This window comes from Aristolochia californica, unplaced genomic scaffold (assembly GCF_029961685.1).
Source record: "Aristolochia californica isolate CCGP_79_NKW_82.1479 unplaced genomic scaffold, dmAriCali1.0.hap1 SCAF_5, whole genome shotgun sequence".
In the NCBI taxonomy this organism is placed as follows: domain Eukaryota; kingdom Viridiplantae; phylum Streptophyta; class Magnoliopsida; order Piperales; family Aristolochiaceae; genus Aristolochia; species Aristolochia californica.
Genome location: NW_027182214.1, coordinates 33,025,338 through 33,030,959, shown reverse-complemented (window position 1 = coordinate 33,030,959; position 5,622 = coordinate 33,025,338). Strand labels below are relative to the sequence as shown.

General features: G+C 38.1%; 1 non-coding gene across 1 annotated transcript; it reads left to right on the top strand.

Annotated features, from left to right (window-relative positions):
* The first annotated feature begins 1,664 nt into the window (after window positions 1-1,664).
* On the top strand, window positions 1,665-1,770 carry LOC137966805 (small nucleolar RNA R71). Its single transcript, XR_011116295.1, has one exon. It is a non-coding gene; the product is annotated as a small nucleolar RNA R71 (small nucleolar RNA).
* The last annotated feature ends 3,852 nt before the right edge of the window (window positions 1,771-5,622 follow it).

Sequence of the window (5,622 nt, the reverse complement as noted above, 5' to 3'; positions counted from 1 at the left end):
GAGTGGATTCGTCATCAAGCATAACAATTTCTATCTTAAATACAGAACTCAGATCATCAGACTCAAGTGGGTGGTGCCCGACATTAAATACATTCAATGAGACCTTAAAATTTCCAAAAGACAACTCCAACTCACCACTTTTACAATGAATGATAGCATTAGATGTGGCTAAGAAGGGACGTCCTAGGATTACAGGAATTTGGTTGGTCACATTGGCTACTGGTTCTGTATCAAGAACAATGAAATCAATCGGGAACAGAAATTTGTCCACTTTTATCAAAACATCTTCAACTTTCCTCGTGGTATCTTGACAGAACGGTCAGCTAGTTGAAGTTTGATGGGAGTAGGTTTCAATTCCCCCAAACCTAATTGCTGGTACACAAAGAAAGGAAGCAAATTCACATTTGTCTCTAAGTCAAGAAGAGCTCTGAATGGTATGTTCACCAATGACACATGAAATTGTGGGACATCCAGGATCTTTAAATTTAGGAGGAGTGTTGTGCTTCAGAATTGAGCTTACATTCTCGGTAAGAAAGACCTTTTTGTTAACATGTTGTTTTCTCTTCTGTGTACAAAGGTCTTTCAAAAATCGGGCATAGGCAGGGACTTGCCTAATATCATGAAGAAGTGGAATGTTAATGTGAACCTTGCTAAACAGTTCCAACGTTTCATGCATGCTATCTCCTTTCCTAGGTGGGCCCGATAACCTCTGCGGATAAGGAGCTAGTGGGACTTGGTTAGGGATCTGCTTGGCTGTTGGTGGAGAACTTGGAGGTTCTTCACTTAATGATGTGTCCCCATTGTCATCCCTTGACTCCTTAGACTTAGTGGTCCCTACCCCATTGTTCAACTCACAACCACTCCTAAGGGTGGTTATGGCTTTGGCTTGCTCATGCTGGGGTTTGGAACTCAATGCACTCTCATGTGTGCTTTTGGGGTTAGGAATGGTTTGACTCGGGAGTCTATTTTGTGCTTGTTCACTCATGTGGCTGGCCAACTAACTCACTTGCATTTCAAGTTTAGCAATGGAGGATTGTGTATTCTGCATGAATAATTGAAGTGTATCCTCAAGTGAAGGTTTTTGTGGAATCAATGGCTGTTAAGTGAAGTGTGGGCGCGGAGCTTGGGGTTGAGTAAACCCTGGAGGACCCCCAACCTGTGGGCCCTTGGACCATGAGAAATTTGGGTGCCTAGCCCAGCCTGGATTATATGTTTCTGAAAAAGGATCGTTCCGGTTTGGTCTATGAAAATTCTGGACTGCATTCAAGTCCTCAATGAGCTCCGGGTAGGATGAACTAGATGGACACATTTGTGTGGGATGAGATGAACCAGAGCATATTGCATAGGCAGTAGATGGGTTAGGAGCAAGTGAACTCTTGGACACCATAAGGGCATCAATTTTTCTAGTCAACCCCTCAATCTTGGCCATAAGCATGGGTGTTTCACTAACCTCGTAGAGACCCCCTCTTTTGGCTTCGTGGGATCTCCTATCAACATTAAATGATGAACCCCATTACTGAGATTGATCACTCAACGTTTCAAAGAAGTCCCACACCTCACTAGCACTCTTACCCATCAAACTCCCACCACTCGTTGCATCTACCATGGATCTAACCTGGGGTGTAAAACCATGATAAAAGTATTGTACTAAATGCCATTTCTCAAACCCATGATGCGGACACCTACGGATCAAATCCTTCCATTTCTCCCAAGCCTCATAAAGTGTTCACCCTCCTGCTGCATAAAGTTTGAGATTTCTCTCCTGAGGGCTGTAGTTCTCTGAATGGGAAAGTACTTGGATAAAAATTTTGTGACTAATGTGTCCCATGAAGTAATGCTGCCCATCTCCAAGGAATTAAGCCAAGACTTGGCCTTATCCTTAAGTGAAAATGGAAAAAGTCTTAACTGGATAGAGTCATCTGAGAAATTCTGGAATTTGAAAGTTGCACAAATATCTAAGAATTCCTTGATGTGGTAATATGGGTCCTCCTTCTCCAACCCATAGAATGTAGGGAGGAGTTGGATCACACCCGGTTTTAACTCATAACTGGCGGCAGTAGTGGTTGGCAATATAATGCAAGAAGGTGATGTGAAGTGGGATGGGATAGAATAATCCCTCAGGGTTCTATGGTCACCTGTTGTAGGTAACTGTAATGGTTCACCCTGATTGGCCATGGTGGCTCCTAACTTGACTTTGGGTGTTTTCCTAAAAATATGTTCTACCTCTTCAACAAAGGGAGCTATTGGTCCACCTAGGGAGCGGCGCCCGTGCATAAAAACACAAAAAGAAACAAAATGAACTATCAAATTAAGCTAACAAACTCACTACAGAAAATACGAACTAACTAGAAGAAATAAAAATAATTCCATACAAAATCACCAAGATAAACTTATGAAAGCAAAAAATAAAAAAAATAAAAAAATAAATATAAATCTAACCTAAGACCATGGAGAACAAAGAAATACACTTAATACGTGCCTCCCCAGCAGTGGCACCAAAAACTTGATGTAAAATTTAGTTACATCAGCTTTTATACCTCACAAGCGTACAAATCATTCATGTAATTTAGCCGAAAGCGAGGGTCATATCCACAGGGAGGACTGAATTTTGTGTATTCTTCAGTCAACTAGCCTAACCAAATATGACGAATTAATATGAACTAAACACTAATTATATCTTAAATTATGAAGCAATCATCTGGTTAACTACTTGCACAATAGGAAACGTCAACTCTGGATTTTACGGTGATTCATGCCTCTCTCGAGCGCCACGTAACCACGGATCCGATTTCTCAATCCTTGCATCTAGCCCCTCTCGGGTGCATAGAGTGAAAGATAGAAATCGGATTAAAATACCAAAATCCAACCTAAATTATAATCCTACCCTAACTGACTAATTTAATCAAATATCCTGAAAACAAATATTCAAAAAACATTAATTATCAAATCACATTTAATAAACATTCAAAACCTAAGTTCAAACTATATAAAAAATTAAATTCCATAATGATGAATTATTCCCCATCTCCTTCCTCTCGCTTGAGCGGCAGACTCATTCTCACAGGTGTTGCGATTTCCAAAAATTGATGGCTTCGGGTAGCAAGAGTGAGTGACCGGAGGTAGAGACGACGCCGACGACGAAGGATAGAAGCCGACAAACGAAGGTGACATCCGGCGAAGAACGAAACAGAGCTGAAGTCCTCTAACCAGCTCTCTTGAGTCTCGATCGGAGTCGGAATAGCTCCGTGAATGGTCAAAAATATGTAATCGACACCGGAGGATGGTCAGAATGCAGAATTGGCACCAGAGAAGCCCTCTCAGATCACCTCTCGGTCTGGTGAGCAGAAACTGACACTATTGAACTCACCGCGACAGAGACTCTCTCGAGCACTCCTCGGGTCTATTCTCGGTTGCCGGTTTTTGCTCGCCAGACCGAGAGGTGATCCGAGATGATATGCATGCTTGAAACATGTTAAAGATGCAAATGACCTATGGATCCAAACCTTTTAAAGAGAATAACAAACGCTCATTAAATTCTCAAGTGAACGTGCGGCGGGATATTTACCCGAGTCAGACAAGCCATTATTTTGCCCATTTACAAAAAACTGACATTACAATAATTGATGATTGTAAAGTGATTTATCATGCGTAACTGGCTATATTTTTGTAAGAAATGACTTATGGATTGGGAGTCAACACTCAGTTAAAAATCCCCCGCCTCCCCCTTTTCCCGACGATTGCAAAACATAATATATAATAACTAAAAAGAGTTTACAATCCCTAAAAATTAAAGACAATCTTTGGAATTATCTCTCTCTACATTTGTGCATTTTGCATTTCCATTTTTGATGTATACTTTTTTCTTAAATCAAAACTTTGAGTTTTCGCTTTCCCTTCATCCCATAAACAGTAAAGGCAAATAGATCACAACAAAGTTAAAATTTTAGAGTTTGAGTATTGAAAACATTTAAAACAACAACAAATGTAAGTAAAGCTAATTTATTCACACACCACAAATGAACACAAAAGTTTTGTTATCCAAGTTTGGGCAATTCCACTAGTTCAACCCTTTGCTTGGAATTTTATGAGAGAGAGATTTCTTCTACACATGTATTAAAAATGGATATGCATGCTTGAAACATGTTAAAGATGCAAATAACCTATGGATCCAAACCTTTTAAAGAGAATAACAAACACTCATTAAATTCTCAAGTGAACGTGCGGTGGGATATTTACCCGAGTCAGACAAGCCAATACTTTGCCCATTTACAAAAAGCTGACCTAACAATAATTGATGATTGTAAAGTCATTTATCACGCGTAACTGGCTATATTTTTGTAAGAAATGACTTATGGATTGGGAGTCAACACTCAGTTAAAATCCCCTACCTCCCCCTTTTCCCGACGATTGCAAAACATAATATATAATAACTAAAAAGAGTTTAAAATCCCTAAAAATTAATGACACACTTTGGAATTATCTCTCTCTACATTTGTACATTGTGCATTTCAATTTTAGATGTATACTTTTTTCCTAAATCAAAACTTTGAGTTTTCGCTCTCCCTTCATCTTGAAAAAAAAAGGCAAATAGATCACAACAAAAGGAAAATTTTAGAGTTTGTTTATTGAAAAAATTTTAAAAATGACAAATGTATGTAAAGTAAATTTATTCACACACCACAAATGAACCCAAAAGTTTTGTTATCCCTGTTTGGGAGATTCAACTAGTTCTACCCTAATAGCTTGGAATTTTATAAGAACGAGATTTCTTCTACACATGTTTTAAAAATGGATATGCATGCTTGAAACAAGTTAAAAATGCAAATGACCTATGGATCCAAACATTTTAAAGAGAATAAAAAATGCTTTTTAAATTCTCAAGAGAACATGCTGTGGGATATTTACTTTAAGTCAAACATGCCATTATGTTGCCATTTACAAAAAGCCAACGTAACAATCATAGATGATTGTAAAGTGATTGATCATGTGTAATGGGCAATATTTTTTAAAAAAAAGACTCAGTTAAAAATCCCCCACTCTCTCTTCTTCCTGTCAACAAAAAAAGCCAACAGATCACAACAAAATGAAACTTTTGGAGTTTGTGTATGGAAAAAATTAAAACAACATCTAAATGTAAGAAAAGAAAATTTATTCACACGCCACAAATGAACACAAAAGTTTTGTTATCCAAGTTTGGGAAATTCCACTAGTTCAACTCTAATAACTTGGAATTTTATAAGAAAAAGATTTCTTCTACACATGTTTTAAAAATGGATTTGCATGCTTGAATCATGATAAAGATGCAAATGACCTATGGCTCCAAACCTTTTCAAGAGAATAACAAATGTTCATTAAATTTCCCAGTGAACTTGCGATGCGATATTTACCCGAGTCAAACAAGCTATTATTTTGGCCTTTTAAAAAAAGCTGTCCTAACAATCATAGATGATTGTAAAGTGATTTATCATGAGTAACGGGCTATATTTGGGTAAGAAATGAGTTATGGATTGAGAATCAACACTCAGTTAAAAATCCCCCACCTCCCCCTTTTCCCTACGATTGGAAAACCGAATATATAAAAAGTAATGAGAGTTTGCAATCCCTAAAACTTACAAACAGTCT